General features: G+C 57.9%; 2 long non-coding RNA genes across 2 annotated transcripts in view; one reads left to right on the top strand and one right to left on the bottom strand.

Moving 5' to 3' along the window:
* The window catches only part of LOC137467810 (uncharacterized), a 332,764-nt gene extending 307,552 nt beyond the window's left edge, over nucleotides 1-25,212 (top strand). The window contains exon 2 of the long non-coding RNA XR_010995634.1: nucleotides 25,177-25,212. This is a non-coding gene — a long non-coding RNA (uncharacterized lncRNA). The remainder of the gene's footprint in view (nucleotides 1-25,176) is intronic.
* LOC137467817 (uncharacterized) lies at nucleotides 10,274-11,491 on the bottom strand. Its single transcript, XR_010995635.1, has 3 exons — nucleotides 11,384-11,491; nucleotides 11,116-11,236; nucleotides 10,274-10,517 (listed from the first exon to the last, which is right to left on the bottom strand). It is a non-coding gene; the product is annotated as an uncharacterized lncRNA (long non-coding RNA).
* Nucleotides 25,213-27,179: the final 1,967 nt, after the last annotated feature.

Below are 27,179 nucleotides of genomic sequence, written 5' to 3' on the forward strand. Positions count from 1 at the left end.
CCAGCCGCCCGCGCTGCCCAGGCAATGCTGGCCGTGCCCAGAGCTGTGCCCAGAGCTGCCCATCCCTGCTGCCTTTGGGAGCAGAGCAGGAGGGCAGGACATGTGCCCAGCCTGCAGCCGGCCACGGCACATCCAGCCCTCAGCAGCTGCCCAGAGCAGGATGCTCCTGTGCTCGCTGCCATCTCCCCAAACTCTGATCCCACCATGCCAAGCAGACGGGACCCACCTGATGCCATCCCCTGCTGGAAGAAAAGCTGGTCCCAAACGATGTCCTCATCCTTCTCCAAGGGCACGGCCCATCCACGCCACAGCTGCTCCCAAGCACTTCCCCATCCAGACTGGACCCCACCTGGAACACTTCCTCTGGAAAAACACACAACAAAATTTTGAAAATAGATTACAGACAAAAAGGGGAACAAGAAAAAAGGTCAAAAATCATATTACTGTCAGGGACTTGAGGAAGGCCCAACCCCTGCATGCCAGGGAAAAACCCACCCACAGGTGAGGGAAGCCCAGGCTTTCTCCCTTCCCCCCTGCACTGCCCCCCAAAATAATGGTGATCCCAAAGCAAACAGGGGCAGTGGAGCAGCCCAAGCCCTTCCTTGCCTGCAGAGCAAAGCAGCCCCTGCACAGGTTCTGGAGTACCACCTCTGCTCCCACCATGGGGGTTTGTTTGTGTCGGGCTGGCTGCCCCAGCCCCAGCCCGGGGCACGGTGGGTGCTGGGGGCTGTTGGCAGGGCCAGGAGCCCACTCCCATTTCATCACCACCCCAGCCCATCCCCCAGCCCTGCCAAAAGCAGCCTGGCAGCCGACTGAAGGATCAGCTGCATCCGCCCCAGTAAAGGGGGAACCTTTGGTTCCTGGCCAGGCTGTGCAATGCCCAAATCTGGGAGCATCCCCCTGCGTGTGGACTCACCTGCAAATTTCCTGTGGAGCCTGGCTTTGGAGAAGGTGCCAGAATCAAAGTCCATCATCCTCAGCTGCCGGTGGCCAGGTGGAGGAAGAGGTTGTCATCCTTGATGTCGTCCTCGCTGTCCCCAGCAGCAGCAGCCCCACCTGGTACAGCTCCTCCAGGGGCTCCTTCTCCTTCCTTGGAGGTGAGCCCAGGCTGTCAGGGAACCAGGACAAGCAAAACCAGCTCAGATGGTGGCCACCAGTGCTGGGCAGAGCAGCTCAGCTCCAGCACAAGGGCTGCGTGTTCCCATCTGATGACCCCTGGGCAGTGACACAGGCAGGACAAAATGTCTGGGTTCCTTTGCTTCTGATTGCCAAGGCATGTGTGGAGCTGTAACTTACCAGGGCCTTGCATCAAAGTGTGCCTGTGGCTCTTTTCCTTCTTCTAGGGCAGATGAATATCCTGCAGCCAGGGATCACATAACAGCTCTTCTAACGAGGGCCTGTCCGAGTGCAGCATGGATAAACACCGCCTGATCACATCTTGGCACTCTGGGCAGAGAAACCAGAACCCGCCGGTCAGCTGGAGAAGGCTCCTGTTGGCTTTGCCCCACTATTCCCGTGTCCAGGCCATGCTGGATGTGCTCAGAGCTGGGCCTAAACTTCCCCATCAATTCCCTGTTTTGGAGGAGAGCAGGAGAGCAGGACATGTGCCACCTCCTCAGCAGCTGCCAGGGCGGGATGCTCACGAGCTGCTGCTGTCTCCCAGCACTGGCATTGCCCCCGTGGCCAGAGATGAGGATCCACCTTGAGAGAGCCGTCGTGGCAGCGAGAGCTGATGGTCCCAGCTGATGTTCTGGCTCCTCCTGAAAGGGTGCTCCCCGCAGACCATCTGGTGCAGCAGGATGCCCAGGGACCAGATGGTAGCTGGCTTGCCGTAGTAAAATCCAAAGTGGATCCATTCCGGGGGGCTGTATGACGGTGTTCCTGTGGAATACAGATGGGGTTCATCAGGGGGACGCTGCTGCTCCCAGAGCCTGGCCCCAGCATCCCTGGGCGTGTGGGGGCTGCCCCAGTGGCACACGGGGTGACCGCTGCCCTCTCGCCAGCACCTGGGACTTGTGTACAGACTCGGGGTTGGAAAAGAAGCCACTGGGGTTGGAAGAGGGCAGCAGAAATCCTGGCAAGGCCCGACCATGAGGAGGAAAAACCCACCCAGTCTTGGGAAAACCAGTCCTTCATCCTCCCTGCCTGCACTGCCCAAAAAACATCATGAATCCAAAACAAACCAGGTGAGTGGAGCAGTCCAAGCCCTTTGTCACCTGCACACCAAACCAGCTGGGACACAGGTTACGGCCCCCCTCTCTGCTACCCCCACCCACCCGTGTTTTTGTTGGGCTGGCTGCCCCAGCCCCAGCCTCAGTCCTGCCCAGAGTGGTGGGCAAAGGCTGCCAGCAGGGCTGGAAGCTGGCTCCCCACCCAGCCCTGCTCAAATGCAACTCAGCTGAAATCTCAGTGCCATGAAGGGCAGCAAAAGGGAGAATCCCCACTGCCACACCCAGCTTGGGCTGTGAGATGTTGGGCCATGAGATGCCAGGACCGAGAGCACACCCCTGCGTGGGCTCACCTGCAAAGCGAGTGTAGGCTGTGTCTTGCAGGTAGGTGCCACAGCCAAAGTCAATCAATTTGGCCTGCCCGGTGGCCAGGTCAACCAGGATGTTCCCTGGTTTGATGTCCCTGTGCAGGACCCCGCAGCTGGTGCAGTGCTGCACGGCCTCCAGCACCTGGCGGAACAGATCCCGTGCCACCTCCTCGGACAGGAACCCCCGTGCCCGAATGAAATGATGCAGGTCCTGAGACCGCTTTGGGCGTTCCAGCACGATCAAGATGTATTTGGGGAGCTCAAGCCACTCCAGCAGCTGGACGACACCCGGGAAGCCAGTGGACACCTTGTTCAGCAGCACGATCTCCAGGGGTGCGCTGGTGCCGTCGGGCTGCAGGAGGAACGCAATTCCGTCAGTGGGGCTGATGCTGTGCCGGGGGTCGGGAACCCCTCACCCAGCCCGGGATGCTCTGTGCCCTGCGCTGACCCCACGCCCGCTCTCCCTCGAGGTGTCCTGGTGGCTCCCACCCTGCCGGGCCTCGGCTCATCCCCGCCCGGCACGGCCCGGCTTCTGCCACTGGCCCCGCTCACTCACCAGCTCGCCCCAGTGCCGGACGCGGTTCCTTGGCACCCTTTTGATGGCCACCTGCAAGCCAAGAGCAGCAGCGGGCTGAGCTCGCCGCCCGCCATGCCCAGCCTCAGCCCCAGCCCCAGCTCCAGCCCCATCCTCCCCCTCCTCCTCCTCCTCCTCCTCCCCCCTCTCCCCCTCTCCCTTCTCCTTTTCCTTCTATCCCTCCTCCTCCCCCTCCTCTCCCTCCTCCTCCCCCTCCTCCTCCTCCTCCTCCTCCTCCTCCTCCGCCCGCCGCCGGCCCCGCCGCTCACCGGGGCGCCGTCCGAGAGCTGCGTGGCCGCGAAGACGCTGCCGAAGCCGCCGCTGCCCAGCAGCGAACCCAGCCGGTACCGCTCCTGCAGGCCCTGCTGCGCCTTCCCTGCGGGCGGGACGCGGCTGTCAGCGCTCGGCCCGGGGCCAGGAGCGGCCCCCGAGCGCCCCCCGACCGCCCCGGGCCGGCCCTCCCCAGGCGTTCGCTCCCGGCAACGGGACAGCGGCGGCTCAGGACCGGCGGCCGCGCTGCCGAGCGGCGGAGCTCGGGCCGGGGAAGCCGCAGCGGAGGCGGCGGCAGCGGCCGCGCCGCGTGTGTCCTCCGCGGGGCCCGGGAGGAGCCGGGGCCGGGGCCAGGCTCGGGCCAGGCGGAGCCAGAGCGAGGCGATGCTGCCCCAGCCCCAGGCACCGATGCCCGCCCAGAAGCGCCACCGCCAGCACGGCCAGAGCCGGGCGGAGGCGAGACCCCGGCGGGACGGCCGGGGGCGGGGATGGGGCAGCCCCGCCCGGAGCCGGGGGCGGGCCGGGGGCATGGCCCGGCCGGGAATGGGGAGAGAGAGAGACTGGGAGAGGAGGGAACAGCGGGAAAGGGAGAGCGGGAGACGGTGTGGGACAGCGGGAAAGGGAGAGCGGGACAGCGGGAGAAGGAGAGGGAGAGGAGTAAGAATCGGAAGTCGACAAAATCACTGCTGCCGCTGCTGCTGCTGCTGCCGCCGCTGCTGCTGCTGCTGCAACTGAAGCTCCGGGGCCGTTTGTCCCCGTGTCCGTTTGTCCGTTGCCCGCTCACCCCCACGCCCAGCCCCCCGCTCCCCGGGGGCAGCCCCTGAGCCTGTCCAAACACGGGAACTTTGCCGTGTTCAGCCCAGACCCAGAGTCTGGACTCCTGCACGGGGGCAGAGGTATCTCCTTGGTCGCTGCCGTGCATTGTCCCCGCTGAGGATCAAACCCTGTCGGGGCACATTTCCTGGCTGAAGGATTCCCTGGTCCTGGCCCTGCACTTATGGCTCCAGCATTGCTTTCCAGTGAATACTGGAAGGCAAACTGTTTAGGTCATGGTACTTTAGTGTCTAGAACTCGCTAAGTCACTGATCTTAGAGGTGAGATGCATTTGGAATTAATGGGATGGAGAAGTAGTGCAAGATGGAAAAAGGCAGCAGAGAAATAAATAGAGGAAAACATCTTGGACTGTTTCTTTCAATTTTCATTTCACTTCTGGAAAGCTGTTTCAGTTTTCCAGGAATCTTCTCCACAGTCCTGTTTGCTCTTCTCAAGAACCTTTCCTGGAGAACCAGGTTGAGCTCTTGTCACAAGATGTGCCACCAACTGCAGCTTCTCTTGGCTTTCCACAGCGGGTGTGCAGCAGGACTCTTGCAGCCAAGCAGGACAAAGGTTTGGAGAACTTGACAGCTTGTCCTTTCTCTTCCTGGAGAGCTGGGGAGTTGTGCCATTGGTGAGGTTTTCATTGTGACTGTTCCAGCCTTGGGAAACAGGAGGTGGAACCAGGACTTGTTAGGGAATACAAGCCTGACTGAATGCAGAGAAGGAATCTCCAGAGCCCGCAGCCAGAAATGGAGAGTTGTGTGATAATCATTCCCACATCTCCATGGACACCTGGAAAGTGATCTAGAACATGAAAATGGGACAGAGGGAGTTTGTTTCTGTGTTCAGTTTGGGTGATTCTACATCTCCAGTGCTGGTATAAATCAAGAGCACAGTCAGTTCATGATAAGCATCAGAACAGGCTGGACCTCTGAGAGTAGGCGAAGGAAAGAATTTGAAAAGGAGAAATGCAGGGAATGACTTGGTGGACTTTGTCTGGAAGAAGGGTAATTTTTTCTAATTGTTTCTAGTCCATTGCTTCTGCTTTTGTCCTTCTTACAAGGCCATTTGCATCCCAGATTCCTCATGAAATGAGATCCCTGAGCTTCTGGAACTGCCTGAAAGATGCCCAGTTCTTGCAGGGACACTCAGGCTGAAGCAGGAAGCAATTTTGAATCAATTGTATTAAACAAAAACCAGTTCTTAAGCAGAGATTGATGTCACTGCCCCCGACCAACCACCATGGGCAAATCTCTGGCTCAGCCTGGAGCAGTGACCTTGAGGGGGTGTCCCCACTGCAGGGAGGAATCTCCACAGCCTCCAAGGATGGAAATGTCAGGAGACACTGCCATTAAAATTTGGGATGGGGCTTTTCTAGTCTGAAGTGCTGCCCTGTCAGTCAGATGTGCCTAGGCTGGGCCAGCTCAGCAGCTCTGCAGGAGCTCTCAGTGGTGTCACTTGGTTGTTCCTTTCTCTGGGGATTTTTCCAGCCCTGCCACAGCTTCATCTCCCTCTGGGGATGTAGAACTTTGGGATGGAGGAGTCAGGCTGGTTTCAGCATTATTCACCCCAACGGCAGCGTGACGCCCCTCCTTCATTTCCCACTGGGGCTTTGCAAACAGGGCCTTGCGGGAGTGGTTTGAGCCCATTGCAGGCAGAGCCTCCTGCTCCAGCAGGAACTGCCTTTCCTGTGCCAGGAGCAGGGCAGGTCCCGCTGCAGGAAAAGCCCCAGGCCAGCCCCAGCACAGGGAAGGCCTCGGGCACAAGGGCAGAGTGCCGTGCTGGGAGCTGTGCCAGGGAGAGCCTGAGGCACCAAAGGCGCCTTGGCAGCAGCAGCTGCTTGCAGGGCATGGCCAGAAGCCTCTCTTGGCAAGCCGGCCTGGTGGCCAGCACTGCAGAGCTGCTGCCTCAGGGCTCATTTCTGGCTGGGCTCTGCCCCAGCCCACAGAGTGTGACCTCAGCCCTGACTCTGCCACGGCCCTTGTGCCTGAGCCCTGCAAAGCCCAAAGGTCACCTGTGCCCCCCTGGCTGTGCCAGCCCCTGGGGCAGGGGGAGGAAAGGCAGAGAAGGGGCTGGGTTTGGCTGTGGGATGTGGGGTCCAGCAGAGACCATGAGGAGTCGAGGCAGTGGATGGAGTGCACTGAGCAGCCCCTTCTGCCCATGCAGTCCTGGAATGGTTTGGGTGGGAAGAGCTCTGCAGTGCTCATCTCATCCAAACCCCGCCATGAGCAGGGACATCTTTCACCAGATCAGGTTGTTCAGAGCCCTGTCCCAGCTGGACTTGAATGTTTCCAGGGATGGGGCACTGACCACCTCCCTGGGAACCTGTCCTGGTGTATCACCACCCTCATCATCAAACATTTCCTCCTTATCTGTTCTTATCTGAACCTCCCTTCCTTTAGTTTAAAACCACCCCCCTTTGTCCCGTTGTGACAGGCCCTACTAAAACCTTTGTCCACCCTTGTATTCCCAATGAGCCGGGTTTCCATGGCAACTGCCAGGACAGGTGACCCAGGTGTCACCCCCAGTGAGAGCTGCCATGGAAACAGTGCCCAGCACTGCCCCTTTCTGTCGGGCTGACCTGGCCTTTGGCCCTGGCCCTGGCGTTTGCTGCTGGTTCCGCGGCGCCTGACCGGCCAGCGCAGCACAGGGCAGGTGGCCATGGCACAAGCCCCCAGCAAGGGATCCCCTCTGGCTCTGGGCAGTGACACCAGCCCTGAGCAAGGGGCCAGGGCAGGTTTCCATGGCGAGCAGCCATCACAACGGCTCCAGGAGCAGAGTGACTCTTGGCACGGAACTTTGCCGTGCTGTCGCTTAATATTAAATCTGGTTTTTGCTGATCCCTTGCTGGGGATTTTTTCAGCGCTCTCAAGCCCTCGTTGGTAACAGGGTGAAGGAGCCCTGGCCCAGGCTCTGGCCCTGGGGGACACGGGGACGCTGCCAGGGGGTCCCTGTCCCCCTGTCCCACCCCCCACAGCCCCGGCCCCCGTCCCCGTGTCAGGCTCTGGGGTCGATCTCGTGGAACATCCTCTGGGGGAGGCTGCGGCGCAGGGGGCGGGGGGACCCGGGGGGACAGGGGACCCCGCTGTGCACGAGCAGCGTTGGACTTCTCTGGGGGAACTGGGAGGGGGAGCTGGGGTGGAGTGACCTCCCCAGTGACCTCACACAGCCCCTGTGAGGTCACACAGCCCCTGTGATGTCACAAAGCTGCCCTGTAATGTCACACAGCCCACTCTGAGAGGTAACAGGCCACCTGTGAATTCATAGAGGTGTCCTGTGAGGTCACACCCTGCTCTTTGAGGTCCCAGTCTGCTCTGTGATGTCACAAAATCTGCCCTGTGATGTCACAGCCCAGCCTGTGATGTCACAGACACCCTGTGATGTCATAGCCAGCTCTATGATGTCACAGCCACCTTTGTGAAGTTATGCAGCCTCGCTGTGATGTCACAGCCTGCTCTGTGATTTCTCAGTCAGCTCTGTGATGTCACAACCCACTCTGTATTGTCTCAGCCTTCTCTGTGACATCACACAACTGCTCTGTGATGTCACAGAGCCCTTTTCTATGATGTCAGAGTCTTCTCTGTGGCATCACAGCCCGTTCTGTGATGTCACACAGCCAGCCTGTAATGTCACAGCTGACTTTGTGACATCACAACCTCCTCTGTGATGTCACAGCCTGCTCTGTGATGTCACAGCCTGCTCTGTGATGGCAGAACTCACTTAACATGTCACACAGCACCTCTGTGGGCTCACAGACCCACCCTGTGATGTCACAACACCTTCAGTGATGGAACACAGCCACCCTATAATGTCACAGCACACTCTTTGACCTCACAGCTCGCTCTGCTCTGTGATGTCATACAGGCATGCTCTGATGTCACAACCTGGTCTGTGATGTCACACAATCACAGAATTACAGAATTGCTGGGTTGGAAGAGACCTTCAAGGTCATCAAGTCCAACCCATGCCCTAACACCACCTCAGCTAAACCATGGCACTGAGTGCCACATCCAGTCTTTTTTTAAACACATCCCAGGATGGTGACTCCACCACCTCCCTGGACAGACAGTTCCTGTACTTTATCACCTTTCCATTAGATACTTTTTTCCTAATATTCAACCTAAATTTCCCTTGGTGCAGCTTAAGACACTGTCCCCTGGTTCTGTCAGTTGCTGTGAGGAGAAAGAGACCGACCCCCACCTGACTGCAACCACCTTTCAGGGAGTGTGGAGAGTGATAAGGTCACCTCTGAGTCTTCTCCAAGATAAACAACTCCAGCTCCCTCAGTCATTCCTCACAGGACTTGTGTTCCAGACCCCTTGTAACAGATAAGAGAAGTCTCTTTGTTCATCATTAAACAGGAACTCGGGCAAAGGAAGAGGTTTTTTGTGAATAACAGGAAACCCGAGGATATGCTGACTCCTTAAGTTGATGGTACAACGAGGGTCGGGAGGTGTGTAACCATCTATGCAAAGATTGTTACAGGGTCATAAACCCCCATCAAGGAAGAGGAGGAGAGCCTTCATCCAGACGACCACAAGAGAGCAGACGCAGATCAAATGGAGGCGCACGCGCAGAGTACTCCCGGAAAAGCCACAAACGCGGAAGAAGGGGGAGAATAAAGGACCGTGGGAAAAGGGAAGCGGTGTGAGCCTTGGTGGAGCACTGACTCCCCGGCTGCGCCCAGCGCTGTTTGCTTGTCATTGCTTGCTGGAATCAATAAAATTATTTTTATCAATCCCTAAAGGATCAGACAAATTATTTACTTTAACTTATAACACCCGCTCCCTGCTCTTGCTGCTGCCCCATCTTCAAAGCCTCTCCCTCGGTCTCTTCCTCCCATGCAGAGCAGCTCTCCTGGACAGAGACGGCAGATGGCACAGCTGGGAAGCAAAGGGAGCACTGAGTCAGTATGGGGACGTTTTCCTTGGCAGCAGCTGCACTTCCATCAGGGAAGGGAAGATCTCAGAGCCTCCCCAGGAGGGTTAGAAAGGAAAAGCAGCCTAGCGGGCCAGGCTGTGGTGAGCGCAGCCGTGGCGGGACTGTCCCGCAGCCCCGGCAGCCCGGCACAGCCGGCACAGCTCCCGGGCCCTGCCGGCACAGCTGCCTTGCCCAAGGACAGCCCCTGTGCCGGCCGGGGCAGCTGCGCTGAGCAGCCCCAGCACGGGCAGGGCCCGCTGCTGCCCCGCCGGGCAGTGCCCACGGCCACAGCCCACGCCACCCTCAGCCCCACCCTGCCTCCCCGGCCCTGTGGCCTCACCCGGGCTCTCTCCAGCGTGGCAGCAGCAGGTCCCCGTTCCCTGCTCTTGCTGCTGACCTTCAGCTTCTCCCTGCTGGCTCCCATCCATCTCCGGCTGTCCTCGAGGTCTCCACTGCAGCTGTGGCAAAAGCGGAGGCTCTGCAACTGGTTCCAAGGCCTGGCAGAGCTGCAGTCCCGGAGCCCTCTGTGCTCCCTGCCGGCCCCCTCCATCCCCTCAGCCCCGCCATGCTCTCGGCAAAGCCCCAGCCCCCTTCAGTTTCTTCAGCCCCTCACAGTCCTCTCAGCCCCTCAGTCCCTTCTGACCCATCCCGTCCCCCTAGACCCGCCACCCCTCGGCCTGTGCCACTTCCCTGTCACCTCAGTGCCACCATCGCCCTCGGCTGCCCCACAGCCCTCAGCCCCAGCAGCACCTCAGGGTCACCGTCCCTTCAGCGTCACCGCCCCCTCAGCCCCCTCAGTCTCACCGTCCTTCAGCAGCTCCTCAGGGGACAGTGCCTGGGGCCACCGGCAGCTCCCACCGCTCCAGGGACACCCGGGGCTGGAACTGCTGCTCCGCCCGGCCCGGCCGCCAGCTCGGACCCAGCACAGGGACAGGGGACACAGGGGACACGGGGGAAAAGCAAGAGGTGAGGGAGGAAGCAGAGCAGGGGAAGAGGTTAAAAAGAGGCCTACACCTATACAGATATCAATCTATGTAACTAAACCCCCATATATCAATATAAATATGCCTATCTACAAATATAACTATATATATGTAAATGTAACTATACACATGTATAAATGCAACTATGGGCATCTACAACTATAACTGCACATCTAAAAATATAAATATATACACCTAAAACTAAAAATAAATTAACTAGACAAATCTCTGTCTATGTAGATAATTATAACTACATAAACCTATAAATACAACTACATATATCAATAAATATAACTATATACATCTATAAATATAACTAGAGACAGAGGAATTCTACCTGCCCAATGGTCACAGGCTCTCCCTCTGTCTCTTCCTGGCACACAGGGCAGCCCTCCTGGACAAGTTGATCACACGGGATCTGGGAAGCAAAGGGAACACTGAGACAATCCTGGCCCTTGTGCAAGCGTCCCTTGAGCACCAATTGTCCTTCTATCAGGGACATTAAAAGATGGCCTGAAAGGCAGACTCTCACTTGGCAATTTGAAGCCTGCTCTATAAAGAACAGGGATCCTTCCAAGTTTTCCAAATGGAACTGTGTAAAGTATTTAAGTATTCTAATAAAGTCTCAGCACCCACAGTGCAAATGGCACCCACGAGAGCTTGAAACACAGACAGTCCCAGTGACAGAGAGAGGACAGTCCTCACTGAAATGGCTGAAGGCTGCTGGGGGCTGAGGTATGAACCAGACTGGGACACCCAGCTAGGTGGCACAACTCCCACAAGGTCAGGTTTATTCTCTGCTCTCTTGCCACAGCAGAGGACTCAGTGCCCAAGCCTCTGGCGAAGCGTGGAGGGCAGGGCTCGGGCAGGTTGTGCATGTGCCTTTGAACTAAAGGCACCAGGAAGCACCAACCCTGCAGACAAGAGCTCAACTCTTCTCGTCTCCCTTCCTGCCAGAGGCAGGCTCAGAGCAGCCGTCTCACACCTCTCTAAACCAACGGGGGCTCTGTCCTTACCAGGCTCCTCGGGCTCTGGGGAACTGTTCTCGCAGCTCTCGGTGCCAGATGAAGTTTCCTCTGCTGCAGCCCGGTTCACAGGCTCCCCTCCTGAAGACTCAGGGGCAACATTCATATTGCCCTTGAAAGAACAATAGAAAAAAAGAAAACTAAAGATCATTCGGTATTTTGACTGAATCGCATCAAGGATACAGTTACTCTCCTTCTCCATGTAACAGCGTTCAAAAGCTCTCAGCCCAGCCTCTTCCATTCCCCTCCAATGGGTTACCTGAGCAGAGGGAGACCTTTCAGGCAGGGATCTCCTCATCTCCCGGATCATTTGCTCCACGGCAAAGCCAAGATCCACTGGTGGCAATTGCTCTTCACCAGGTGCATTCCAGGCTGAGCCGGAGACCGTCGATGCTGCACAACCTGCACTGCCAGGTGGAGCGCTGGGGGCTGAAGTGCCTGAGGTGGCTGCAAGAATACAAAGACATTGGTCACACTCCACAACGTGGCTCTGGGACACAGATCTCTGTTGCTGCCTTGGATCAACCATCACAGGAAGCAGGCAGGAAAACCAGGCAGAGAATCTTTTGGCTTTCTAGGTGCCCCTTCTAAATAAGCTTGAGAATTTTGGGCCGAGAATGACAGAGCCTCGTGGAAAAATACTCCAAACAGTCACTTTTCATGACCTTTTGGGGAAAAGCAAGGCTACAACTCTTCTCCTACCTCGCGGGTCGTAGGCTGGGGGCTGCTGCTCCCTGTGGAGCTGCTGGAAGCTGCAGGGCTGGATCCTGAGCACCTCCCGGTCGATCGGAGTCAGCTGCCCCCCGTAGAGCTGCTGGAAGCGGCTGCGAGGCCCCTCCCGCCCGAGCGGCAGCAGCGGCTCCCCGTAGAAACCGAAGAAGCCGCAGGGCGGGATGCGCAGCAGCTCCCGCTCGGCGGGCGGCGGCCGCTCCCCATAGAGCTCCTGGAAGCGGCTCGGCCCCTCCCGCCGGGCCGGCACCGGCCGGTCCCTGTGCAGCAGGTGGAAGCCGCAGGGCGGGCGCCGGGCGAGCAGCGGCCGCTGCCCGGGGGGCGGCTGGAAGCGGCCAGGCCGGGGGCTGCGCAGCTCCCGCCCGTCCGGCAGCGTCCGCTCCCTGTGCAGCAGCAGGAAGCCGCTGGGCGGGCGCCCGGGCGGCAGCGGCGGCCGCTCCCTGGAGAGCGGCTGGAAGCGGCTGCGCCCGTCCCGCCCGTGCGGCAGCGGCCGCGCCCCGGGGAGCTGCTGGGAGCCGCGGGGCGGGCGCCTGCGGCCCTCCCGCCCCGCCGCCGGCCGCTGCCTGTTGGCCGCGCTCCGGCGCCTGATGCGGAGCAGGAGGTCGGGGCGGTCGCGGCGAAAGCAGGGGTTGCCGTAGTGGAGCCAAGCCCCGGCATCGCCCGTCGCAGCTGAGCCAACCCGGCCCGGCACCCTGCGGAAGCCGTAGCGGTAGAGCTGGCGCACGAAGCTGCGGAACTGCGTGGCCCTGAAGGTGTGCGGGGCCGGGCCCTGGGCGTCGCCCGGGCTGAGCAGCTCCCGCTCGAAGAGGGAGCGGTGGATGAGCAGCCCCCGGGCCCGGCTGTCCCAGCGCACGGAGCGGACGCGGGGGCTGTTCGCCAGGCGCCACAGCTTGGCGGGGAAGGCGCTGGCTCTGAGCCCGGCGGGCAGCGGCAGCTCCGCCATGGCGCCGCTCGCCGGCTGTTGCCACAACGGCCCCGGCGCAACGGCCGCGTGGGGATACCATAGGGACAGAGCCAACGCGGGGATTTGGAGCCTGGGGGTGCTGGCACCAAAGTCCTGCTCTTGAGAGGGGTGCAGGGACACAGGGGCTGTCAGAGGACAATGAGAGACAGGGGACATGAGGCCACAATGGGCCAAGCAAGATCCTGCCCAGCGTGGCAGCAAAGACATTTCCTCCCCGTGGCCTTGGCACTCCAGGGCACCCCAAAAAGGGCCGAGGAGTCCTATGTGTAACCAGGAGGGATGACTGACATCACTGTGGGTCCCAGCATTCCCCAGTCCCTTGCTGGCCATTCAGTGCACACTGGGGTCGCTGGGCATGTGTGGAACATGGGGATGGGGTGCACAAAATTAAAGGGGGACCCCAAAGTGGAAGGAGTGGAAGCCAAAATCGCTGGGTGGAGACCCCCAAAACGGAGGTGTGAGATCCCAAAATGGAGGGAGGAACCCACAAAATTGGGGCAACGCCCCAAAAACCCACATGAAGCTGTTCTCTCCCTCCATTGTTTACCAACAAGAGTTCCATCTACCAACTCTAATTTCAGCAAATAATTCCAAGTGTTTTAGCTGAAACTCATTCTGAGCAAACTTTGTAGAAGTGATCACAGAATCACAGAATGTTCTGTGTTGGAAGGGATCCACCGAGTCCAATTCTGAAGGGAATGGCTTGCTGGCAGGGTCAGCACCAAAGACACCCACCCCAGCTTAAGGAAGAAGTGTCATTGACTGTAGGGCAAAGCAGCACAGAAGTACAAAAGGATAAGCTAAGCAATGCACCTGATTATTACTAGAAAAGATTGCCTGTAGGGATTCAGAAAGATACATCACCAGTTACCCTCATACTTGACCATTGTCCTGACACACACGTCAGCTGGGGATGCCCTGTCACACCAAGGGATGGGAGAAGCACTCCCAGTAACTGGGAATTCCTATGTGGTTCGCCCACCCTCAGGCGAGGCCGCCAACTTTGCGCCAAGTGAGAGGGCCCAGATTTTATACTGTTGAATAAACAAGCTACCACAACTTCTAGTGTGGGAACATCTGGTTTCATCCTCCTCTTGGCCAGGGCTCAGGGAGGAGCTAAGGGAGTTTGCTTTGAGCCTACATCTTCAAACAAAGCCAGATAGAGATGTGATAAATGAATATGATTTGTGCCAATAATTGTAACTATATCGATATTTTAGAAAATATTTGTTAAAAAGTAAAAGGGGAAAGTGATATGTAATTAGCATCACAAAACAGCTGTTTGCAGATGCTCATAAGATCCAGGATGGAGTATTGAGATACTTTAGCACAAACAGCCTTGGGAAGGACAAAGCTGGGAAAAACTCCAAGAGTGGAATTGACATTGAGACGAATGAAAGTCCAGGCAACTTCTTCTTAGGTAAGATTGGCCTTGAAGACAATTAAGCTGCCCACATGGCCCTGGGCGCAATGCTGGTGCCCCACAGGACATGGGTGCCACCCACGGTGGGGCACAAGGGGAAGGCTGAGGAAGCAGAGCGCAGAGACTGTGTGTGGGAAATAACAACAATTTATTTATTTTTCTAAAAAGAAAGAGTTGAAGAGCCTTGCTAGTTCTACTGCAGGGGTGGGGAGAGTTTGAGGCCTTTCTCTTTAGGGACCGCCGGGGCCACCCAGGCAAGCAGTGCCTGCCTTGGGTGGGACCAGAGGGTCTGAGGCTGGTGCTCTGGACAGATGGATCAGAGGGACCTGCCTCATCCTGGGGCTGGTCCTGCTCTGGGGACACCGGCACAACTGGGGGATGGCTTTGACCCCTGCTGGGGGTGGCCTCCGTTGTGGCAGCTTCCTCTTCTTCCTCTGTGGGCACTTGAGGGCTGCTGGGTCTGGGGCTTTTAGGGCTGGAGGAGTTGGGGTTGTTTGGGCTGGAGAAGCTGGGGGAACTGTGGCTGTTGGGTCTGGAGAGGCTGGGGGAGCTGGAGAAGATGGAACTGGAGCTGCTGGAGCAGCTGCTGGCTGCTGGGCTGTCATCCTCATCTGCGGCAGCGTGGGAGTGCAGCAGACTCTGGGCCCCTGAGCTGCAGTGTCTCACAGTGATGTCGATGGTTCCCTGGACCAGTGGCACTGTGTGTTCCTCCAGGAAGCCCTGCAGACTCTGGATCATGACCTCCTGGTCTGGCCCACACACACAGAGAACATACAGGATGGCACTCTGTGCTCCTTGCCATCCACCACTGCTCCCTTTGGATGGCCTCCATCCTCTGGTTCAGCCAAGTCCGCACAGGGTCCAGAAGTTCCCGTCGTCGACGGAAAAGTCCTGCCCAGACCTTGGGCAGGACACCGCTGACAGCTCTGGCTGGTGTCTCCTGAGGAGAAGAGGGATGGGCCGGCACAGGGCCATGGGGGCTGATCTCGTCCTGGCCGCCGGGAGCTCGCTCTGATGAGCTCGTGGCTGCTGGCAGCTGCTCAGGGGCTGTGATGACAATCTCTAGAGAGTCACCGGCATCATCAGAAAACCTGACAGTCTCTATTGCTCCTCTGCACAGTGGGATTTGTCTGTGCCCACTGCAGGATGCAGCTCCGGCAGAACTGGTGGCCACAGGGCAGAGTAGAAGCCACGTCATCCCAGGTGTCCTGGCAGATGGCACAGTTGCCATCTGTCTCTGTGGCCATATTTGGCTGCTGCAGCACGTTGGGGAGGGCTGAGGATCAGGAGCTGCTCTCTGTTGCCGGTGTCACACCCTGCAGGAGAGGGGAGGAAGGAGAAGGACACCCTCCCACCTCCCTAAAGCCCTGTCACCTGCCCACGTCTGACCAGGGGACGTTTTCTGTCAGTGCTGCAGGTACGCTCTGCCCCAGCCAGGCAGGGCTGGGGAAACCCTGCTGGTTGCTCTTGGACTGGCACTGGGACCTGCCAAGAACAGGCACCACTCAGCACAAGAGAAACCTGGCTTGACCCTCCACACCTCGCAGTCAGGCTCGGTAGGAGTTCAGGCCAGAGCCAGACTGGCACCGGCTCTGCCCACGTCTGTATTTAAGCAGCGAGGGGGGACATGTCACAATCCTGCGCTCGGTGATGTCACCCTCCATCAGGAGGCCATGTCCACGCCAGTGCATGTTGATAGGAGAAAGAAGAAAACTTCTGCACTTCCATATTGCTCTGCCTTGGCCACCTGTGTCATGTGTCCATGGCCGTGTCTCATCCCTGCTCCTGACACCTTGCCAAGGTTTTCTGTGAGGAGCGGAGTGGTGGGAGCTGTCAGCTTGAACGGCCTGTGGCTGGATGATGTCTCCTTCTGTCACTGTCTTTCTGTGGCAGTGCTGGGATTTGGAGAACCTGGGTGCTGGTGGCCAGCCCGGGGTGAGAGTGTCCCCCTCTGTGGGACAGGGTTGTGTCCCTGCTTCAGGGAGAAGCAGGAAGGAATGTTTTGCTCCAGCCCCATCCACTCCCTCTGGCACTTGCCCGCAATGCCGGCTCCCTCTCCACTTGCCAAGTTTCTGTGTTTCTGGAGTTCAGGGCCTTTGTGCTCCTTTCCAGAGCCTCAGGAAGGACCTGGAGTTGCTGTCCCAGCAGAGTAGGGTACAAGGGCCAGAGCAGCAGTTTAAAGTCCTTGCTTGCTATACCATTGTAACTTTCTCTACTTTCAGACTTTGCAGCTGCAGCCAGCTCTAAGTTTCTCTGCTCTTTCTGCTTCTAAGGCCTGCTTTCCCAGCTTTCTGAAAATCATCTTACCTTTACTATTTCCCACATTCACTGAGCAGGATCTCAGGTCGAACACCCCCTCAAGGCCAAGCCTTTGCCATCCCATCAGTGTTTGGATTATTTATTTACACGCTCAGGGTGCGAGCACGAGCCTCTGTATCGGGACTGAGTTCCCTCCTCCGCCTGCCAGCACCTCGCTTAGGGGACGAGAATTGATAAATGTGAAAGAATGACAGATAAAAGTTATTATGAAGATAATAACTTCAGCTCCTTCAGCTCCTGGTGCTCAGCTGCTCGTGCTGAACCGGACGACTCGGGGAGAAGAACACAGTCCATCCAATTCCTTCTGGGACACGGAGAGGGGAGGCTGTGGAAACAGGAGCAGTGTTTGGTGTGGCCTCCTCTCTGCCCTGCATGCCTTTCAGTGCTTTGAACCAGCCAAGAGCTTTCTCCAAGAGTGCAGTGGAGCAGCTGTTCCTGCTCCCGGGTCTGGCTCTCTCCAGTCTCTGACCTTGCCTGCTTTTGTCCCTCTTGCTGTGCCCTCTGCTCCTCCAGGGCTCGGTGGCTGCTGCCCAGGACTGTGGGACTGGCACAGATCCCATGGTCAAGACCCTCCTTTCTCTGCCCTTGGAGCTGCCTGGGCACAGCAGCCTTTTCCATCTGGAAGCTCCCCATGGACAGGGAGTCCCCAGCTCCGTTTCTTGCACAACCTCCAGGAGCCCAGGGCTGCCATCTCAAGTCCCTGCTGGCCCTGGGGGCTCCCAGGTGGGCACAAGTGGGGCAGCAGAGCCAGCAGGGAGCCTGCGAGTCTCTTCCAGCCCTGTCTGCTCAGAGTTTGGGCCTTGGAGCCTCAGGTGGCCAAAGGCAGCTGCTGCTGGTCCCTCTGTGTGCCCCTGTGTTTAGCAGTGCTGCTCCATCTGTCTGTGCCCAGCAACGGGGAAAAGCCTCAGCCCTGCAGGGCCAGGAGCTGCCGGGCTCTGCCTGAGCAGCTCAGCCAGAGGGAAGGGAGCTGCTCCCCACGGGAACCAGGAGCCAAGGGCTGGAGCACCTCGTTCTGGGGCAGAGCCCAAATTCTGTGAGGGAGTAACAGAGTTATTCACGTGCACTGGTGTGTCAGCTCTGCAGGTGCTGTGCCTGCAAACACATGGCTCGAGGTGTGCAAAAGTATTCTGCAACTCTTGGCTGGACCAGGATGTCAGCAGTGCTGAACTCCAGCTTAGACCAAAGCAAACACTTGACACCTCTGCTCATATCTGCTAGATTTTTTACATCAGGGTATCCAGAGAAAAGCAAACAGAGGAGTAAATATTTTCATTGTTTATGAGAAATGTTTCTCATTTTGCTGAACATTTCTTTTTCAGAATGTGTTATCTTCTTAAAAAGAAAAAGAAAAAAGAAAAAAACCCGAGAAAAATATTAAAGAGAAAAAAAAAGAAACAAATGTGTAGTGAAATCTTCTTGAACTTTGGATTAAGAGGTAACTGATCTTTTTAAAAGGAGAACTCATTTAATTTGTGCATGTTCTGATGCCTGGATCCATCTTACGGACTGACATCAGCATCCATTTTAAAGACTTTGGGTTTTGTTTCCAATATTAAGATTTTTTTTTTAATTGGAGTTGAAGCAATAGGAGGATCAGAGATGGATTGTGCACAACTGTTTCTTGAGGGCAAAAATATTGCAGTTTGAAACCTGGACCTAAAGTATTGAAAATGAAACTTACAAATCCCAGTGCATTGTGTGACAGCAGCTTTTCCTATAGGATGTGCAGCATCACAAAGACTTCATCACTGGGGTTGGGAGGGCTTGGAGCTTTGTCCTGTGCCACTCTGGGATGTCATGAACCAGGACTTCACCTGCCACCAGCCCAGGTCACCCTCTGCCACCGCAGCTCCTTGGGCCTTGTGTCCCCAAAGCAGACACAAAGTGTTTCTGCTGCTCCCCCTTTGCACAAACCCACAGAGAGCTGGGATTTTTCCAAGGCTCGTGTCTCCATTGGGCCATATTCCCAAAGAACCAGCAGCACATCCTGATGAATACGGCGAGTTACGTGGATGGTTGTCAGCTCCACTTCCTGCCTAGAAATCCTGAAACTGCTTCTAAATGCTGCTCCTTCAGCTCCTGGACACCTTCTCACACAGAGCTGGGAAAAAAATCCCCTGGCCACCGGCTAAAAGATGAGTTATGCCCAAGTTAGAGCTCTGTGGGAAATCTCTGTCCCTCCCTGATGTTTTAATGTATCTGTACATGGGGGTGTGCATGGATGCGTCTTGTATACAAAGGAAGGAGCGTGCAAGCAACAGGACTGACACTTTCAGTGTCCATGCTATTCCATACCCATGGGCACAGAGACACTATGGAAACCCTGGCACAGACAGAGCCTTCTGTCCATGGGTACAGAGACATCCAAGAGCCCCTGGCACACACAGAGCCTTCTGTCCATGGGTACAGAGACATCCAAGAGCCCCTGGCACACACAGAGCCTTCTGTCCATGGGTACAGAGACATCCAAGAGCCCCTGGCACACACAGAGCCTTCTGTCCATGGGTACAGAGACATCCAAGAGCCCCTGGCACACACAGAGCCTTCTGTCCATGGGTACAGAGACATCCAAGAGCCCCTGGCACACACACAGCCCTGGCACACACAGGCCTGGCAGCACAGGTGGCTTTCCCCACAGGCTGCAGGAGATGAGAACACAACATTTGCCAACACTGACTGCAAGCCACAGCTCTGGGTGCTCCCCGTGAACCTCAGCTCTGGGACCACTGCCTGCCCCAAGCTTCAGGGGCTGCAGTGGGAGCCCGGCTGGGCTCTGCCCTGGGGCCATCCTGCAGGGACAGCTGCAAACAGGGAGCATTCCCTTGCCACAAACAGCCAAGCCAGGGCTGCAGGGCAGCTGCTCCAGCCCAGACTGCACTGCTGAGTGCTGTGCTCTGGGGCTGGGGCTCCCCGCACAGGGGACTGGACTGGTGTGCCAGAGGAGACAGAGAAGCTGCAGCTTCAGCCTAACTGAGGTGGGTGCGTGGGCTGGGAAGAGTGGGGAGGCTCAAGGGGATCACAGAGCTCATCCTGCTGCAAGGACGAGGAAAAGGGAGTGGGAACTGAGCAGTGAGGAGAGCTGAGGGCTGGAGAGCAGCTCTGAATGACACTAAAATCCCACTGGACCTCTGAGACATTGCTGCTCCTCAGCCCGTGACAGGATGAGTCCCTAAGCCTGGGGCGCAGCCTTCCTCGTGGTGAGGGGCATCAAGGAAGGCAACAGTGTGATGGAGACTGCCATGGGCTGGGAACTCACTGGGGGAAAAGAGGGAGCAGTTGGGAAGTAAAAGGCAGGTGGAGGAGAGAACTGTTCAGAGAAAGATTGAGCTACAGCTTGAGCAGGCTGCAAAATGTCATTTGGGGTCATCCCAGATTGATTTCATTTCAGAAGCTATTGAACAAGTTTATTTTGGGGTGGTGTCATGTTTTCCTTGGGAGATGTGTACACTCTGCACACTTGAGCTGTGTTGCTGAAATGCTCCAGCAGGTCTGTGCTGCAGGTCACCCATTTCTTCTTTGGCTGATTGCAGCCCGGTGCTGAGCTCCAGCAGAGCCCTGGCAGAGCCCAGAGCAGCCTCAGCACCCGCAGAGCCCAGCTGCAAGGAGAGAAACCAGAGAGCGCCCGTCAGCTGAAGGCTCCTGTCCCCTTGTCCCAGCTGCCCGCGGTGCCCAGGCCATGCTGGCCCTGCCCAGAGCTGTGCCCAGAGCTGCCCATCCCTGCTGCCTTTGGGAGCAGAGCAGGAGGGCAGGACATGTGCCCAGCCTGCAGCCAGCCACGGCACATCCAGCCCTCAGCAGCTGCCCAGAGCAGGATGCTCCTGTGCTCGCTGCCATCTCCCCAAAGCTCTGATCCCACCATGCCAAGCAGACGGGACCCACCTGACGCCATCCCCCGCTGGAAGAAAAGCTGGTCCCAAACGATGTCCTCAGCCTTCTCCAAGGGCACGGCCCATCCACGCCACAGCTGCTCCCAAGCACTTCCCCATCCAGACTGGACCCCAGCTAGAATGCTTCCTCTAGAAAAACACACAACAAATTATTGAAAATAGATTACAGACAAAAAGGGGAAGAAGAAAAAAGGTCAAAAATCATATTACTGTCAGGGACTTGAGGAAGGCCCAACCCCTGCATGCCAGGGAAAAACCCACCCACAGGTGAGGGAAGCCCAGGCTCTCTCCCTTCCTCCCTGCACTGCCCCCCAAAATAATGGTGACCCCAAAGCAAACAGGGGCAGTGGAGCAGCCCAAGCCCTTCCTTGCCTGCAGAGCAAAGCAGCCCCTGCACAGGTTCTGGAGTCCCACCTCTGCTCCCACCATGGGGGTTTGTTTGTGTCGGGCTGGCTGCCCCAGCCCCAGCCCCAGCCCGGGGCACGGTGGGTGCTGGGGCTGTTGGCAGGGCCAGGAGCCCACTCCCATTTCATCACCGCCCCAGCCCATCCCTCCAGCCCTGCCAAAAGCAGCCTGGCAGCCGACTGAAGGATCAGCTGCATCCGCCCCAGCAAAGGGGGAACCTTTGGTTCCTGGCCAGGCTGTGCAATGCCCAAATCTGGGAGCATCCCCCTGCGTGTGGACTCACCTGCAAATTTCCTGTGGAGCCTGGCTTTGGAGAAGGTGCCAGAATCGAAGTCCATCATCCTCAGCTGCCGGTGACCAGGTGGAGGAAGAGGTTGTCATCCTTGATGTCGTCCTCGCTGTCCCCAGCAGCAGCAGCCCCACCTGGTACAGCTCCTCCAGGGGCTCCTTCTCCTTCCCTGGGGGTGAGCCCAGGCTGTCTGGGTTCTGCCCAGGGCCCAGAGCTGTCAGGGAACCAAGACAAGCAAAACCAGCTCAGATGGTGGCCACCAGTGCTGGGCAGAGCAGCTCAGCTCCAGCACAAGGGCTGCGTGTCCCCATCTGATGACCCCTGGGCAGTGACACAGGCAGGACAAAATGTCTGGGTTCCTTTGCTTCTGATTGCCAAGGCATGTGTGGAGCTGCAACTTACCAGGGCCTTGCATCAAAGTGTGCCTGTGGCTCTCTCCCTTCTTCTAGGGCCGATCAATATCCTGCAGCCAGGGATCACATAACAGCTCTTCTAACGAGGGCCTGTCCGAGTGCAGCATGGATAAACACCGCCTGATCACATCTTGGCACTCTGGGCAGAGAAACCAGAACCCGCCGGTCAGCTGGAGAAGGCTCCTGTTGGCTTTGCCCCACTATTCCCATGCCCAGGCCACGCTGGATGTGCTCAGAGCTGGGCCTAAACTTCCCCATCAATTCCCTGTTTTGGAGGAGAGCAGGAGAGCAGGACATGTGCCACCTCCTCAGCAGCTGCCAGAGCGGGATGCTCACGAGCTGCTGCTGTCTCCCAGCACTGGCATTGCCCCCGTGGCCAGAGATGAGGATCCACCTTGAGAGAGCCGTTGTGGCAGCGAGAGCTGATGGTCCCAGCTGATGTTCTGGCTCCTCCTGAAAGGGTGCTCCCCGCAGACCATCTGGTGCAGCAGGATGCCCAGGGACCAGATGGTAGCTGGCTTGCCGTAGTAAAATCGAAAGTGGGTCCATTCTGGGGGCCTGTATGACCGTGTTCCTGTGGAATACAGATGGGGTTCATCAGGGGGATGCTGCTGCTCCCAGAGCCTGGCCCCAGCATCCCTGGGCGTGTGGGGGCTGCCCCAGTGGCACACGGGGTGACCGCTGCCCTCTCGCCAGCACCTGGGACTTGTGTACAGACTCGGGGTAGGAAAAGAAGCCACTGGGGTTGGAAGAGGGCAGCAGAAGTCCTGGCAAGGCCCGACCATGAGGAGGAAAAACCCACCCAGTGCTTGGGAAAACCATGCCTTCATCCTCCCTGCCTGCACTGCCCAAAAACATCATGAATCCAAAACAAACCAGGTGAGTGGAGCAGTCCAAGCCCTTTGTCACCTGCACACCAAACCGGCTGGGACACAGGTTACGGCCCCCCTCTCTGCTACCCCCACCCACCCGTGTTTTTGTTGGGCCCTAGCCCCAGCCCCAGCCCCAGTCTTGGGCAGAGTGGTGGGCAAAGGCTGCCAGCAGGGCTGGAAGCTGGCTCCCCACCCAGCCCTGCTCAAATGCAACTCAGCTGAAATCTCAGTGCCATGAAGGGCAGCAAAAGGGAGAATCCCTGCTGCCACACCCAGCTTGGGCTGTGAGATGTTGGGCCATGAGATGCCAGGACCGAGAGCACACCCCTGCATGGGCTCACCTGCAAAGCGAGTGTAGGCTGTGTCTTGCAGGTAGGTGCCACAGCCAAAGTCGATCAATTTGGCCTGCCCGGTGGCCAGGTCAACCAGGATGTTCTGTGGTTTGATGTCCCTGTGCAGGACCCCACAGCTGGTGCAGTGCTGCACGGCCTCCAGCACCTGGCGGAACAGATCCCGCGCCACCTCCTCGGAAAGGAACCCCCGTGCCCGAATGAAATGGTGCAGGTCCTGAGAGCACTCTGGGCGTTCCAGCACGATCAAGATGTCGTTGGGGAGCTCAAGCCACTCCAGCAGCTGGACGACACCGGGGAAGCCAGTGGAGACCTTCTCCAGCAGCACGATCTCCAGGGGTGCGCTGGTGCCGTCGGGCTGCAGGAGGAGCACGATGCCATCAGTGGGGCTGATGCCATGCCGGGGGTCAGGAACTCCTCACCCAGCCCGGGATGCTCTTCGCCCTGCGCTGGCCCCACGCCCACTCTCCCTCGAGGTGTCCTGGTGGCTCCCACCCTGCCGGGCCTCGGCTCATCCCCGCCCGGCACGGCCCGGCTTCTGCCGCTGGCCCCGCTTACTCACCAGCTCGCCCCAGTGCCGGACGCGGTTCCTTGGCACCCTTTTGATGGCCACCTGCAAGCCAAGAGCAGCAGCAGGCTGAGCTCACCACCCACCCTGCGCAGCCCCAGCTCCATCGCCATCCTCCTCCCCCTTCTCCTCCTCCCCCTCCTCCTCCGCCCCCTCCTCCTCCGCCCGCCGCCGGCCCCGCCGCTCACCGGGGCGCCGTCCGAGAGCCGCGTGGCCGCGAAGACGCTGCCGAAGCCGCCGCTGCCCAGCAGCGAACCCAGCCGGTACCGCTCCTGCAGGCCCTGCTGCGCCTTCCCTGCGGGCGGGACGCGGCTGTCAGCGCTCGGCCCGGGGCCAGGAGCGGCCCCCGAGCGCCCCCCGAGCGCCCCGGGCCGGCCCTCCCCAGGCGTTCGCTCCCGGCAACGGGACAGCGGCGGCTCGGGGGCGGCGGCCGCGCTGCCGAGCGGCGGAGCTCGGGCCGGGGAAGCCGCAGCGGAGGCGGCGGCAGCGGCCGCGCCGCGTGTGTCCTCCGCGGGGCCCGGGAGGAGCCGGGGCCGGGGCCAGGCTCGGGCCAGGCGGAGCCAGAGCGAGGCGATGCCGCCCCAGGCGCAGGCACCGATGCCCGCCCAGAAGCGCCACCGCCAGCACTGCCAGAGCCGGGCGGAGGCGAGACCCCGGCGGGACGGCCGGGGGCGGGGATGGGGCAGCCCCGCCCGGAGCCGGGGGCGGGCCGGGGGCATGGCCCGGCCGGGAATGGGGAGAGAGAGAGACTGGGAGAGGAGGGAACAGCGGGAAAGGGAGAGCGGGAGACGGTGCAGGACGGCGGGACAGGGAGAGGAGTAACAAGAGGGAATCAACAAAATCGCTGCTTTCGCTGCTTTGGCTGCTGCCGCCGCTGCTGCCGCTGCTGCTGCTGCTGCTGCTGCTGCAACTGAAGCTCCGGGGCCGTTTGTCCCCGTGTCCGTTTGTCCGTTGCCCGCTCGGCCCTGCGCCCAGCCCCCCGCTCCCCGGGGGCAGCCCCTGAGCCTGAACACGGGAACTTTGCTGTGTTCAGCCCAGATCCAGAGTCTGGACTCCTGCACAGCGGCACAGAAATCCTCTTGGTCGCTGCTGTGCATTGTCCCTGCTGAGGGTCAAACACTATTGGAGCACATTCCCTCAATGTAGAATTTGTGCCTGACCCAAGCACTGCACTTAGTCTCCAGCACTGCTTTCCAAATAAACCAGGGGAAGGCAAACTGTGTGTAGCTTATGGTATTTTACAGTGTCTCAAACTTGCCATGTCATGGATCTTAGAGGTGAGATCCAGTTGGATTAATGGGATGGAGAAGCAGTGCAAGATGGAAAAGGGGAGCATAAAAATAAACAGAGGAAAACATCTTGGATTGTTTCTTTCTATTTTCATTTCATTTCCTAAAAGCTCATTCAGTTTTCCCAGAATCTTCTCCACAGTCCTGTTTGCTCTTTCCAAGAACCTTTCCTGGAGAACGAGGTGCAGCTCCTGTCACAAGATGTGCCACCAGCTGCAGCTTCTCTTGGCTTTCCAAACCGTGAGTGCAGCACGACTCTTACAGCAAAGCAGGACAAATATTTGAAAAACTTGACAGCTTGTTCTTTCTTTTCCTTGTGGGTTGGGCAGTTGTGCCATTGGTAAGGTTTTCATTGTTACTCTTCTGCCCTAAGAAACCATGATGGGGTACTGGGAATTGTCAGGGAATGCAAGCCTGACTGAATGCAGAGAAAGAATCTGCAGAGCCTGCAGCCAGAAATGGAGAGCTGTGGGATAATCTTTCCAACATCCCCATGGGCATCTTGAAAGTGATGTAGAAGATGAAAATGGGCTGACAGAGGGAGTTTGTTTCTGTGTTCACTTTAGATGCTTCTACATCTCATGCACTGATATAATTCAAGAGTTCAATCAATCAATGACAAGCACCAGACCAAGCTGGACCTCTCAGGAGATGACTGAAAGAATCTGAAAAGGAGCAATGCAGGCAATGACGTGGTGATCTTTGTCTGTAAGAATGGTCATTTTTTCCTAATAATTTTCAGTCCATTCCCTCCACTTTTGTCCTTCCTAACAAGGCTATTTTAATCCCAGATTCCCCATGAAATGGGAACCCGGAGCTTGTGGAAGTGCCTGAAAAATGCCCTGCTTCTCTGCAGAGACACTGAGGCTGAAACAGGAACCGGAGCCCTCTCTGGGGAAGCCTCCTCCGAGCTGGAATGTGTGCCGTGCTGGGAGAGGAGCAGGAGGGGGAGAACGCTGGGCGCTGTGAGGCAGGAGCAGGAGGTTTGGGCCGCAGGACATTCCGTCTGCGCCGCTGCCCCGCAATGGGTGGCCGTGCCCGGGGCTCTGGGCCTGGCCCCGCGTGCGCTGAGCTCCCAACACTGCGGGAGCTCCCCGGGCTGGGCTCAGGTTCCCACTGGGACTGGGCAGCAGGCTGGGCTCCACTGGGATCAGCAGCGGCTGGAAATACCTCTGGGCATCTCCATTTTCTGCTGCTGCTCGGAAGAAACAATGAAGTGTGTCGAGAAGTTCTGGTTTCTCTTTCTCCTGGTGGAATTTTCATTGTATTTGACACTCCAGAGGCAATTTCTGTGATGGCCTCTGTCAGCTGATTCTAGTTCAGCAGCAGCAGCAGCAGCAACAGAGCTGTGTTTGAGCACTGCAGATGTGGCCTGTGTGGCTTTAATTCTCCGTGACTTAGTGCTCAGGGACTTGAGAGCATTTCAAGATCTGCTAATCATGATTCCTGTGACAAAAAGTCTGAGTGTCAATGAGGAGCTGTGCTCTCAGTGGCTTTAAATGAACTAAAGAATCTCCCAGGAAAGTTTTCACCAGAAATCCTCCTTTTGTTCCCTCCTCTGAAGCTGCAGCAGCAATGTCTGTGTGCAGAGATGGGGGCAGATCAGGACTGGCACAGAAGCCCTGATCCTGCTGGCCACACCATTCCTGATCCAGGCCAGGAACCATTGGCCTTCTTGGCCACCTGGGCACACTGCTGGCTCATGTCCAGCCTGCTGTCCATCAGTCCCTGCAGGTCCCTTTCTGCCTGGCTGCTGTCCAGCCACTCTGTCCCCAGCCTGTAGTGCTGCAGGGGTTGTTGTGGCCAAAGTGCAGGACCCGGCACTTGGACTTGTTAAACCTCACCTTGTTGGATTTGGTTCCTGGATCCAGCCCGTCCAGGTCCCTCTGCAGAGCCATCCTATCCTCCAGCACATCCACACCCACACCCACCGTGGTGTCATCTGCAAATTTGCTGATGCTGGACTCAATCCCCTCATGCAGATCATCCATGCAGGCATTGAAATCCACGCTGGCTGGCTCTGATCCCTCAGCCATCCTGTGGGTGCCCTGTGATGGCACTCAGGGTGATCTGTTCCAGAACCTTGCCGGGCACCGAGGTCAGGCTGACAGGCCTGGAGCTCCCCAGATCCTCCTTCCAGCCCTTCTTGGGGATGGGCTCACACTGGCACCTCCAGTGCTCTGGGACCTCCCTGGTGAGCCAGGACTGATGGTAAATGATGGAGAGCAGCTTGGGGAGCTCATCCACCAGCTCCCTCATGCCCCTAGGATGGATCCCATCTGATCCCATACACCTGTGAGCATCTGAGTGGCCCAACAGGTCCCCAGCTGCTTCCTCCTGGATTCCAGAGGCCTGTTCTGCATTCTGACCCCATCTACCAGCTCAGGAGAACTCTTGTCCTGAGGACATCCTGTCCTAATATTGAAAATTGATACAAACAAGGTGTTAAGTAGCTTGGACTTTTCCTTATCTTTAGTTCCTATATTCTCCACTGCATCCAATAAAGAGTAGGGGTTCAACTTATTCCACATTTTGCCATTAATTTAT

Source organism: Anomalospiza imberbis, unplaced genomic scaffold (genome assembly GCF_031753505.1).
Source record: "Anomalospiza imberbis isolate Cuckoo-Finch-1a 21T00152 unplaced genomic scaffold, ASM3175350v1 scaffold_80, whole genome shotgun sequence".
NCBI lineage: Eukaryota > Metazoa > Chordata > Aves > Passeriformes > Viduidae > Anomalospiza > Anomalospiza imberbis.